The sequence below is a fragment of the Dermacentor variabilis genome, chromosome 6, assembly GCF_050947875.1.
Source record: "Dermacentor variabilis isolate Ectoservices chromosome 6, ASM5094787v1, whole genome shotgun sequence".
NCBI classification, from domain to species: Eukaryota; Metazoa; Arthropoda; class Arachnida; order Ixodida; family Ixodidae; genus Dermacentor; species Dermacentor variabilis.
In genome coordinates, this window is record NC_134573.1 from 1,997,513 (window position 1) to 2,011,107 (window position 13,595).

A 13,595-nucleotide genomic window follows, 5' to 3' on the forward strand; every position below is an offset into this window, starting at 1 on the left:
GTCAATTTTCCGGTAATCTTACTATTTTAAAAAAGGAAATCGGAGTACAATTTGGTGCCTATACGAGTGAAACCTGCAGTGATGGCTGCTCTGTTTGCTATGAATTTACAGGCACATGTAACCTTGTGGCCAGGTGCGATTGATTGTTCTTGGCTTCATTTGGCAGTCATATTTAAGGGATTTTTATTGACAAGAGCTGCTGTGTAAGGTGCTTTGGGTGTTGGGTGTGTGAAAACGGTTTCCATCAACAAACTGGCTAAACATGGCTTAGTAAAACATTTTCTTGGTTTCTAACTAAGTAACAGAAACAAGGATGAGACAAGTACACATCTCCAGGAGTAAAGCTTGTGTAGGAGGATGTGACTGCAGCCAATGACCGTACCGTCATTCCTATACTTCATTCAGGAGAAGAGCGAAGACGGCAATCGGAGCAGCGGCTGTGGCAACCACGTGGCCGGCTTCTAGAGTAACACTGCACGTGCCGAGCTGGCGCCTCGAGCATGCGCTGCCCAACTTTATTTTCCTCTCAGCACTGACCAAAGCACCCCATATTGCGGCGTCGGTCGGCGCTACATTTGCTTCAATGGAACTGCTTTCTTACCCCCACCTCCTGGCTGGCAAGTTTCGATGGCAAATTTAAGCCACAGCTATAACAGTTGTTCCCATCATTCTGAAGATTATCTTCATGTTACTTACAGAAATGCACTCGCAGCATTAGCAGCAGCCTATTGTCTGAGCCAGCATCACCAAGATGATGGCAAAATAAGTTAGCATAGGGTGATGCACCGCTTCCAGGCTTCAATTAAGAAAGCTCATTCAGAAGAAAAGTTACATGCTAAGCTAAAGCAACAACAGAGTTGAAGTACATGTTTTTGGCACTCCAGAAACTTGCATGCATTGTAGGACAAACTAGGGAAGTCTAGGCGAGAGCTACCATCTCGTTTGTGATTGTAGCAGAGTGTGGAAAGGTCTCAAGGAGGGTAATGTTGTGGACACCAATAAAGAGCAATCTGAGGTGGTCCCACACCTACTGGGCTACATGTATGAGAGGACACTGCTCCTTGTGTGTTGTTTGATTTGAGAGAGGTCTGCCTTATTAAATCTCTTCGTTAGAAATTGTGTGCTTCACTACCATTTAACTGCTTTTATTCTACAGATAGACATAACCACCTATAGACCTGTGGTTGCTTTTTAAAGCGAAGCTTTCTTTGCCTCTTCTCTCAACTTTCTGGGAGCTGCTGTGATCTTGCTCACGTGCACCACTGGGTTTCTTGCAACGCCACCAGATGGCGCTCGTCCCCGCACATCAAAGATATCTGCCCAGCGGTCGATTTAGGAATCACTGGCCTTCTTGAAGCCCTTGGGTTCAGTGAGAGCAGGGGGAAATTAAACGTGTTCACAATAGAGATTAGTAAGGGACGATTGGAAGATTGGTGGAAGAAAAGTAGGGAAACGACAAACAACAGAGATGTACAAAAACAAAGTTCACAGTAGGGGTTCAGAAACTTTGGTTATAAGAATTCATCTTTTTTTTTAACTTTTCTTTTTCTTTCTCTTTAAACATAGGTAGGGCATTAGGCAATAAAATAACAAGAACTTGGTGACGCAGCCCACTGCCCCATTTCTAAGGGGACGCTCATAACATCCATCCATACATCCCAGCCAGTGCCAGCACAGCAGTGTTTCACAGTTTGTGCATATGGCACATGCTGTGCTTGCGACATATGCGACAAAAGTGCAGGTGCTGGACTGTGATAGTGTAAACATTACAGTCATCCATAGCCTGAAGAGAGCACTTGGACCTGCTTTTTTAACAGTGTGCTGGCTACATATGCAGAAGGTGCACATGAACACACGTCACCAAAATGGCTCCAAAGTTTGCACTCGGCGTCGAAGGCACCTAGGCTCGAAAGAAGCGTCGTGCGAAACAGGAGTGTCTTCGCTACGCAGCAAAACATCGTGCAGACTGTGAATCTATGTATACAATGTATACATACAATTATAATAATAAACTGAATTACATACAGCCCTATAATTCAATTAGGTTTAACACTTCTGCCACTATGCAATGTGCCATGTGAGGCAATGAAAATGCTCAACCCTCACAGAAATTATGAACAATGGCACACAACAAGCAAACTTGTTGCCCTGTGTGTTCCGTGGACTACACAAAAAAACAGCGTTGGTGCATGCAAAGTAACGTTTAAGATCAACTCTCATATTGGACTAAACACTGAAGAAATTACACATTCGTCACCAACATCACTGCTGATTGTCATCAATCAAAACAAACAGCATAGAAAGCTTTGATCACATTGATTCCCACAGTGCATGGGATCCGCATATTTTTTGTTTTCTGACACAAGTGAGTGTACAAAGAGCTATAAATCTTTCTTTGAGCCAAATAGAGGCACTAATCAAGGTGCGTATTGTTAGTAATTGGCATTTCTTTTATCAGGGTCTCCAAATCTATTAAGAAAATGCCAAGTGGGCAAATTTTATTTATTTATTTATTTACCTATTTATTTTTAATACTGCCAGTCTCTTTATCGAGACCATAGCAGGTGGGCATATTGTTACAATGTAAGTGTTGATACAGCATTTTTTCATAGAACGTGTATACAAAGTATAATAAACGAGATATGTTACATGTAGCTATGCAGTACAGTCTGAAAAGATACAAGTACAGAAAAAAAAGTCATAGTTTCATGCATTTCATTAGTGAAGTCGACTCTGACGATAAAAAAAATGTGATAAATACAATAAATAGTGATACAATACATTCTCATGAAATATAAAATGCAACACAACTATTTACAACCTAACAGTGTGTAACTTAATAAAATCTGATATGACAGCATAAGAGATAGATCTAAACAATGTAAAAACAAATTTGCATAAGACTAAAGTTGTACTAGCAGTTATTCCTTACTCTTTTCTATAATGTTGCTAAAAATTAATGGCGATTCTATATCAGCTATTGTTGAGTCGAGATGATTTCACTTCCTAACAGCAGTATAGAAGAAAGAGTATCTAAATGTGTACGTTTTACAAGGGTACTCAGCTAACATTTTATTATGCTTACGGCATGAAATGCAGGACGTAGAGAAAGTAATGTATTTTGAAGAATTTATGTTAAAGCTGTTGTGCAACAGGTTGTGTATAAATTTTAGCCAAGCTTGCTTTGCTCTGTTTACCAGTGTGTCCATTCCGGATGAAGCCAAGAGTTCTGTGGGCAAGTCAGTAGTTTTGTACTTGTTGTGAATAAACCGTATTACTTTCCTTTGAACTTTTTCCACTGCGATTATGTTTGTCTTTGTGTGAGGAAACCAGACCGTGTTGGCATATTCTAGTACTGGCCACACAAACGTTTTATAGCATAGCAGTTTGATATAACCGGGAACAGATTTCAGGGACCTTTTAAGGAAGGAAAGCTTACGAGTGGCTGCTGAAGTGATGTTAGCAATGTGCTTGTTCCACTTCAAGTCAGATGCTAGAGTCAGTCCTAGATTGTGTTGCTGAACATTAGTTAGGGGTGTACCATTGAGAAAGTAGGTGAATCCTGAATTAATCTTCTTTGTTGTCACTACCATTGACACCGATTTCTTGGTGTTAACAGACATTTGTCATTGTTCACACCAGGCATTTATCTCGTTAAGGCATCTGTTCAAAGTAAGATGGTCTTCATAACTTATTTCTTCATATATAATGCAATCATCTGCAAAAAGCTTTATGCTGCATGCTATGTTAGTGACGATGTCATTGATGTAAATTAAAAATAGTAAGGGCCCCAAGACCGAGCCCTGGGAAATACCAGATGTGACAGGAACTGCATCAGATGATGCTTGATCATGGAAGATGAACTGTGAACGTTGTGATAAAAAATTCCTGCTCCAGGCTGTAATGCTTCCGTTTCCAATAATTGACTCCAATTTTGCAATTAGCTTGTTGTGACACACACAGTTGAATGCTTTGCTAAAATCTAGAAATATTATGTCTGTTTGACCACAGTTGTCAATAGTCTGTGCTAGGTCATGTATAACTTCAGTCAACTGTGTTACTGTTGACATCCCGTGCCGAAATCCGTACTGATTGGCTGTTAGTATGCCATTCTCTTCAAAATATGTTAGGTGTTTTAAAATTATATGCTCTAGTATCTTGCCTGATGTACTGGTTAGTGATATCGGTCTGTAGTTGGAAGGAGAGTTTGTGTCACCTGATTTATGGATTGGTATTATCTTTGCTTTTTTCCAGTCATCTGGCACACGTCCAATTGAAAGTGACATGCGATAGATAATGCCAAGATATCTACTGCACCATTCTGCGTATCGCTTTAAGAATTCGTTCAGGACGTCGTCAGGGCCACTAAATTTTTTCGTGTCTAATCCGTGTAGAAGGTTAAAGATTCCCGAGTCAGTTATGTTTAGTGAGTTGATGGTGAAGCCTGTTGATAGTATTGGGGGGACAAATCTGTTATCTGCAGTAAGTACCGATTGGAAGTACTTGTATACATTAGCTTGAGAAACTTTTTAATCGTGGGGTTGTTCTGGCGTGATTACTTTGCGTGCACGGAAGTGATCCCAAAATCTGTGCGGATTACCTTTTAAGAAGTCAGGCAGGGTAGTATCAAAGTTTTCTTTTCTGGTGTGGCTTAGTCTGATATTGAGTTCTGTCTTGGTGGTAATCAACTCCTAAATAACTTTTATATCATGTAACACTGTTGTCTCTTTTTACAGTACTGAAGGATCACAGTAGGCTCTTCCTGGGTGCAATATTCCATGTGTATAAAATAGTCTCTTACAGTAATTCTCTACATTTGTTGATTTTATTTGTTAAATTCAAGGGTCATTTGATAAGCGTGGTAAAAAGATATTAAAGATACCATGTTAATTTGCAGAAAAAATATTTTATTTTTCAACATAGCTCCCTTCCAGCTCCACACACTTCTTCTAGCAGTGCTCCAATTTTTTTATCCCCTCGGAAAAAAAGAAGTACGGCTCGAGGCTCTTGAAGCAGTCATTTACCACTGAGATAACCTCTTCATTTGAAGAAAATTTCTTTCCATCCAGCCTAGTTCTTCAGATTTGAAAAGAGGAAAAATGTTGCATGGGGCCAAATCTTGAAATAGGGGGATGAGGCACAATCTCGAAGCCTAACTCATGCAATTTTACCATTGCAACAAGCAATCTGTGGGGCGGAATATTTTTTTGGTGAATGAGGAGTTTTTTCCGTGCTAACCCAGGTTGTTTAGTGCGTAGTTCTTTTGTCAGTTACTGTAGGAGTTTTAAAGCCTAGATTTGTCGCGTTGCCACACATACGTATTCGCAAATGTCTGTAAATATCTTGCATTGTGCACTAGTAGCACTATGTAGTTCGCGTACATCAGTCCGGGGACCTTCTGTTGCACCATTTGTGGTCCTGTTGCGCCAATGTGGTCCTGTTATCATTTTGCTATTTTGTAAGTAGTCTACAAAGATTATTCCTTGCGAACTCCTAAACACTGTCACCATCACCTTTCTGGCTGAACAAACAGTTTTTGCCTTTTTTGGAGCACCTTCATCAGGCCCAGGCCACTGCTTTGACTGCTGTTTAGACTCTGAAGTGTAATGATGTATCCATGTCTCGTCAACTGTCACAAATCAATGCCAAAAGTCCTGTAGATTGCAATCAAGCATTGATAAGCACTGCTGTGAGATGTCTGCCCTCATGTGCCTTTGGTCAATCGACAGCAGTCGCGGCACCCAGCATGCACAGACCTTCTTCATCTGTAATTTCTCATGAAGAATATTGTGAATTGTAGGCCTAGACGCCTACAATTTCAGCTATCTCACGTACCTTCACTCACTGGTCTTCCATGACAATTCCATGAATTTCCTATATCATTTCTGCCGTGGTGACCTCCACTGGATGCCCAGGACATGCATCATTTTGCATCGAAGTTCGGCCACGCTTGAATTCATTTATCCAGCAGTAAATGGTCTTCAGTGATGGTGCAAAGTCTCCATGAACTTCACTCAACTCGGCTTTCATTTGGGCAGCCGTCCAATGTTTTAAATAAAAATGTTTGATCACTGCTCGAAATCCACCTTTTTACATTTTGGCAAGAATCGCCATACAGCTCAGTGCCAATGGCTTTCAGAAGCTTACCTGTCAGAAGCTTTCAGAAGCTTTCAGAAGCTTTTAACTGTCAGTAACAGTGTAAACAAGTTCTGCCGTGATATGAAGGGTGCTTCTCGGGCGCCACTTAGAAAACAACAGAATTGTAGTGCCATCTCTTGTGTTTTTACCATATTTGTCAAACGAATCCTCGTAAGTCTATAATTTAAGAAATTTTGGCCGAACCCATCTCACAATGGATGTTGACATTAATACGATAAGCAGTGAAGCAATGTAGTGCCACACCATAGTACCACTGCCGAAACGCAACATGTACCATGCATGGACGTGTGGTGCTTGGCTCCTCTCTCACACTCCTGACACGCTGTCCCATCAAGTGGCACTGCCACAAAGTCTACATGTGGCGCTTGTCATTTATATATATTCAGAAAGGATTGCCTGAACTGTTTGGCTTGACTCATGGAGGCCTCATTCAAAGTGGCCCAATCGTTCATGAAGAATGCTGGGCCACAACACAGGAGAATGAAAAGGTCGTATGGCACACACACGCATGTTGACAACACTAGCAGGGCATGTTTAATTTTGCCCGAAGTATCAAAGCGCATGCCAGCCACCGTCCTAACTGTCCTCTGATCGATGATGATGATTTATTGTCATCCTCATTGAAATGGGGCCGTGGCAATAGTCACCTAGCCTGCTTGAATTGATAAGGTGTGCTTTACGTGCTATTCCAGGGTGTCTACCAACCGGGAAAACCGGGAATTCTAAGGGATTTTGAGTAGTCTGGAAAAAGTAAGGGAAAACTCAGGGAATTTGGGCCTCTATCAGGGAAAATTAGCAGCAATTTTATTGGAAGGGTCGAAAGTCGCGGTAATGCTGGCTCGAGCAACAGACAGGAATCGCAATGAATCGCCTTTGACGCCTTGTCATCGGCTGTATGAGTTGCCAGTGTGCAATCAACGACCGACTTTCCGGATTCCCGATAATTTGGACGGCTTCGCGGCACCGCCACGTACTCTATAGAGTCAACGTATCAGAACGTGTGAAATTTCGGACGCAAGAACCGTTCGCCGTCCGATTTTCCGGACGTTTTGCCGTGGCCGCACGTCCGAAACGGTAATAATCAAAGGCACCACCGCTGCCGTTTTGATTACTTCGCCACCTCGAACCGGCACTCTCGCACGCAGATCCGCTGGCAGCCGTTGCCACCACTGCGGCAACGCTAGGCCTAGCTGCTTCGACGTTCGCTATGAAGCTTCTTGCCGTTGGGTGCCGAGATTTTTATTGAAAGAATTAGCTGCTGTCAGCAATGGCACGGACTCCGCTTTTTTGGTCCTCGCGATTGGCTTAGAAACTTAAAAAACGCGGTGCGTTGCATAATGCCGGTTCCCGAAAGTCAGCTTCGCCTCTGTACAGAAATGTTCCATGGTGAAGCATACGCAAAAGTATTGCAGTGAAGCATAACAAGCGTGGGAAGGGGCTATTGCCACGGAAAACAGTATGTATTCCTTAATTATACACACGTGCACCCGGTATTTCCTGTCACAGTACGAGCGCCGATATGCCTAATATGTGTACCGACAGGCCTTCAGAGCGTTTTCGAACGTGCCTGTGGCTGTTTGAGCCCCTAAGGGCAGTAAATGACACGCATTTATTTTTTTCCGACTGGTCGATTTTTTGAACGTTTTCGCGACCCCTAGGCAGTTCTAAAAATTGGCCGTGGACTGTGCAACTGACCAAGATGCTTCAAATGGTCCTTGGGGCGAACGAGTGGCAGAAGGAGGACAAGAACAGAAATGATGTACGCATTGAGGAATAAACGTGAAAGGAAGCTTGCTGCAGCCGTTTTGAAGGAGCTTGAGCTCAAAAAACAAAGTTTTGGCTGATGCCGAGATGCAGGTGTCCCGCATCCAAGCCAAGATAAACTCTTTAGAGCAGTGAAACACAACACTCAGGCGTCGTGCGCGGGCTGAGAGTATGTCAGGGCAGTTGAGGTTGATTTACGAGCGGTTGAGAGAGAATCTCAATTGTGACAGAGTTCGGGCCTCATACTACTGAGCTTGCTATCAGTTGATAGAAATAGCTCATATTCGAATATATTTGCTTCTATGTGCATCTCCTTTTTATTCGTATTTGTGAATGTCCGACTTATTTGCAATTTTTTTCGAGGACACTTTATTTGCTGTGCATTTTACTAACCCCTGCCTTCTATTCTCTTTTTGAATAACATAAACACTACTCCTTAGTATTCAAATTGGATTAAGTCGCTTTTTAATTTTTTTCATGTGCTTACTCGAGGGTGACAGCATCAGGCGATATGGTTTCAGCCAGTCTTGACATAAGACATAGTTCTGCATCACTCAGGGAAATGGGCAAAGGCACTCGGGGAAAACCTGGAAAACTCAGGGAATTTGGAAATGTCAACTTGGTAGACACCCTGTATTCATTCTTAGCATTTTGTATACATCTCCTTAATATTCTTTCTCTTCCTTAAAACTTGCATATCTACCTTGTACCGCTACCTAATTTTTTAATGGATCTGGTCCTATCAATCTCTTCCCTGCTTTTTTTTCCACCATTACTCTAAACATTTCTTGCTTATCTTGACTACTGAGCAGTTGATGCTTCTGTCCAATTTAAATCACTAGACGAATACCTTTGCATTCTATTATGATGTGCTGAATGGTTTATCGATTTTTGCTGCTGCATACACATGCCTCATCCTGTTGTCAATATGTGCTTTTGTATGTTTTTGTCCTTAAGCATTCAACTTGAGCCTCAAATACCAAGGCATATCGCAGATATTTTTCCTTTCCTTCGAATTTCTTTCTTTGCATCCAATTTACTGTCCCTGTTTCTCTCAGTTTCTTTTTCATGATTCCTAGTTGTCTATTTACTCTTTCAATTACCCTTTGGTTGGTTGCCAACTTTCTTGACCTCTTCCTACATTCTGTGTCCATGCTTTTGAGGTACAGATACTTGTGCATTTTAGCTGTCCATTTGTTCCCATCCATCCTCCTGAGTATTTCTTCAAAACCAAGCTTGTTCTGCACTTCTCCGACTTCAGAAGAGGACCAACCCATGTCACCCTGCACTGCCTCATTAGTGGTTTTACCATAGGCCCCCAAAGCCAACCAACCTTTGGCTAACTTCCAGCCCCAACAAGATATCCGATTTTTAGCACAGAATGGCATTTGCGAATATTAGCGCTGGCACCATGACTCCTTCCCAGATTCCACACACCACCTCATATTTATTGTATGCCTAAATTGCTCCCTGTTTCAGTATTGCTGGATTCCTCTTACCCTTTATTTTCACATTATCTTGGTATATGCTTGAGTAAGTGTTTCCTTCTTTATGTATATTATTTACACCCAGGCATAATTGCTTGGCAATGGTGTGACTTCCTGTTAAATTGACACCACATAACTACTCGTCCCTTCGTTACAGATCATCATTCCAGATTTCTCTGTGCTAAACTTAAGGCCTAGTGTAAAAAAGGTGAGGCATGCAGACAGGACACAAGAGAAGGGAAATGGGCAACACGAACGTCATGTTTAGAACAACAGAAAGCTCAGTTAGTTGGTAAGGACTCATTATGCAAAAAAAGGTGAGCCGTGCAGACAGGACACAAGAGAAGTGGACAACACGAACGCCTTTTTTGCATAATGAATCCTTGCCAACTAGCTCAGCTTTCTGTCATTTTAAGGCCTAGATTTGTCGCATTGCCACACATATTCGCAAATGTCTGTAAATGTCTTGCATTGTGCACTAGTAGCACTATGTAGTTTGCGTACATCAGTCCGGATACCTTCTGTTGCACCATTTATCCATTGCAAATCTAAATTGAGCCCTAATTCGCTGTTTTCCAGTCGTCTTTCTGCGCCCTTAATATATGCGTGAACAAAAATGGAAACAGAGGACATCTTTGCTTCAGTCCTCAGTGAACTTCCACCACTGCATTGCATTTCTGGGCTTCCCATGCAATTTGTACTCGCTTGTTCTTCTAAATCTCCCTGAGCAGTCCACAATATCATCATCTATGCCTTCGTGCTTGAACATATCCCATAATTCCCTGTCTATGTTGTTACAGGCTCCCTTAATATCAGAAAATGCTATCTATAAAGGTCTATTCTGAGCTTCTGCGAACTCTATGCATTGAGTTACGTAGTACAAACATATTATCCTCTAAGCATCAAAAATTACACTGTGGTTCCAGTTTAAGAGAGCCCCAGTACAGGCACTTGGCTCTGATGCACATAGATGTATGATGTTTAAAACAAGTCAGGCTTTTTTAGGACATGTACAGGGCATCCTGACATTTCCGGGATCAACATCCCCATAGCCAACTGGCAGCCATGCGCTGTCAGTTAAAATCAAGTGCTGCGTTGCATTCTGTCACATGAGTGCGAAATCCCTCATATGCATTACTGAATCTTGCAGGAAGTTCCAGCTGTACATTTCACCACCTCAAGGTTGTGCCAGAGCTACCATCATCATCATAGGCTGCTGACTTGTGGTCCCTGAACAATGATGGCAGCTGGCTGCACTTACATTGTTGAAATGATCCTGTCTGTTGCTTAGCCTAATTGAAATGGTGGCCATATTGGGAAGTGACCCAACGTGTTCTTTACTTATTGAAGCAGCTGAAATAAGAAAGTGGTTATGGATGTCTAAAGTTAAGTGAATATCATGAATATTTCGAGCTGGTTCTTTGGTTTCTTTCTTTTCTTTTTGAATTTGTGAATTCAGCACTTTGAGAAAGCACCTTGCAATCTTCTGTATTCAAATCTAAGCAGTGAATTGTTTTGTTTTGTTATAACTATTGTACCTGAAAAGCTTTGCTACAGAGTGAATTTCAAGATGCTGGAAATTATTGTGTACATGAGGGGTCAGGGGGAAGCAGCAAGTGGTGTAAAGCCACTCTGCTGCCGAAAGATGGCCTTGTATACAGTAGCAATGCACATTTGTGCTGTCTTGTCAGCTCCTAAAACATTAGTGTCCTGTATAGTCCAGTTGACAATATGCCACACTAATAAGCGACATGCATGTGGAGGATATCACACAAGCATGTAGTGTGCCTTGCCGTATCACATGTAAGTTTAAGCTCTTGATGTGGTCATGTGCCTTGTATACAGTTAAACCTCAATCTAACGAACTTCAATATAACAAAACTGTCGTTATAACGAAGTATTTTATTTTTCATAACCTCTTGTCCACAGAACACCATGTATTTAGCACCTCAATATAACGAAGTGCGTTTGTATGTGATTTTAATATAACGAACTTTCACTGTTACCGCAAAGGAATGCCGAGACAATAAATTGCAACTTCCACGGACGCAGATGGCCAAGTGATTGAATTACAAGCGGCTGTTTGCAAACACACCTGTCAAATCATGCCCCGCGTGACAAGAGCGTTGGCCGAAGTGGAGCCACATCATGTTCCATATAAAGTACATGTGTGATAAAATCCTATCCTGCCCCGCACACTGTGCCCTGTAGGTGCGAGTGTAAGTGTGCGAGGGTGAGACAAGATGGTGGCTTCACGAGTGCTGCCTTCCCGCACGAGCGAAAGGGAAATAGGGGAAAGGAGCAAGCTCGGCAGTAACGTGATCAAGCACAGGCGAGGGGAGTAGTGGGGGGTAAGTTAGCGCTCATCTCGATTTCTGGCGCGCATCTTGGCCGTGGCTGTGCATGGCTGTAAGTGCGACTGAGCGCATACGCAGCCGTGCACCCCACTTTAGAGGTGTCTGCCACGTTGGCAAAGATTGGGCATGCCGAGAAGGCGTGGCATCATGTAAGCCGTCTTCCCGCGCGTTTAGTTTTAGAGATCGCATAATCTTGAGTTTCAGTGACCCGTTGGAGCCAGAGGCAGACTAAGCATTCGCTCCCCGCTGCCGGCGCTTTTCATGATAGCGTCTTCCCTGTGCGAGTGACGCTATCAGCCGCGGGAGCGGAGTGTATGCAAAAGCGTGGCTGGCTTCGCATAATTTGTACTGCAACTGTGAAGATATCACCGACATGGTATGAAACCACATCATTCATCGCTGACTCCCAAATTCATCAAAATTAATTGTTTTCTCATTCAAATTTGCTTTCTTCGATTTCCCGATAATTGGAAAAATTATGTGGTCCCTTTCTTTGATCGGCAACTGTAATTATTTGCATAAAAGGTCGAATTTTATTATAATGAAGTTTCGATATAGCGAAGCAAGGCGCCAATTTTACGGACTTTCCCACACCGAGGTTTAACTGTATTTTGTTTACGCTATAATCCTGTCTTTTTAAAAAAAATCTGTTAGGTGCATCTTCACCTTACAGTTGTCACTCATACATATTCATGCAGATGTGATGTTCCTACTTGAGGGTACTAACTGTAACATCTTTTTTCGTTAATTCATGCTCAACAGAGTTTTGTGCCACCAGCCAGTGGATGTGATTCAGCTGAGGCAGTTGTGATGTCTGCACATATTTGTCTATTTGTGGGCTGTGTTCTCATGTAGTGGTAGCAGCCATTGTTACCACTTTAAGCTGTGCCTTGAAATTCTCTTTTAATGCGCTTTGATCTCGCTTCAGACATTAGACAACCACGGGTCAAATTAGTCGAGGATTGGTGGACGTTGTAGTTTTTCCTTGTTGAGGCCCTGCTGAGAAAAAAAAAAAGCTCAGCTGTGCCAGGATATTGTGTTGTGCAAGGTCACGATCCCATGATTTCTTGTAATTTTGGTGTTGTTATCAGTGGTTATGCTAGGAGAATGGCAGCAAACTTGAAAAAGGGAAAAAAATCGAGAGGCAGGCATAGTCAAAGCGACAGGAAGGTGGCTTGACTAACAACTGAGGTTTATTCATAAAAACAACATCCCTCAAGTCTGTACTGAACATGCGCAAAGCACGACATGTCATATACGTGATAATCACTTTAACTATACACGGCAACATAGACGAAGAAATTCAAGCTCTTAGGAACGTCAATGGTACCCTTGCACACTTCTCGGGGCCAAGTTTATAGATGTTGATTGAAGCTTATCACATCTATAAACATGGCCCCGAGAAGTGTGTAAACACCTTCTGAAAGTTTGTGGTTAATGCTGTTGTTTGAACTGCGCAGTACGTTGTTCATGCATAGAGTCTTACAAGTTCTTGCATTTAATTTTTTTTTTTTGCTTTTACACTTACTATTATAATCTCAGCTGCTTGCTGCCAAAAGACTAAGCAAGGAAGCCATTTCTTTACTACACTTGAGGTCACAAATTTGCCACACTTTGCACTTTAGAATTGTTTTGAATTTGTTAAACTATTTATTAAATTGAAGTGCACTTTCCTATTTTGTGATTGTTTACAAGACTGTTCTTTCTCTTATATTCATTAAGGCCAACAATTTTGCTATTGTTGAAGACTGTTCTTTCTCTTATATTTATTAAGGTCAACAATCTGATCATTTCATGCCTGCTTAGGGGGTCCTGAACCACTCCTCAA

At 42.0% G+C, this 13,595-nt stretch overlaps 1 protein-coding gene across 2 annotated transcripts in view; it reads left to right on the forward strand.

Moving 5' to 3' along the window:
- tefu (Serine/threonine-protein kinase tefu) overlaps positions 1-11,457 on the forward strand; it is a 471,138-nt gene extending 459,681 nt beyond the window's left edge. For both annotated transcript variants that reach the window (XM_075694675.1, XM_075694676.1), the window contains one exon: positions 10,565-11,457. The gene's annotated coding sequence lies outside the window, so the exon portion shown is untranslated. The remainder of the gene's footprint in view (positions 1-10,564) is intronic.
- The last annotated feature ends 2,138 nt before the right edge of the window (positions 11,458-13,595 follow it).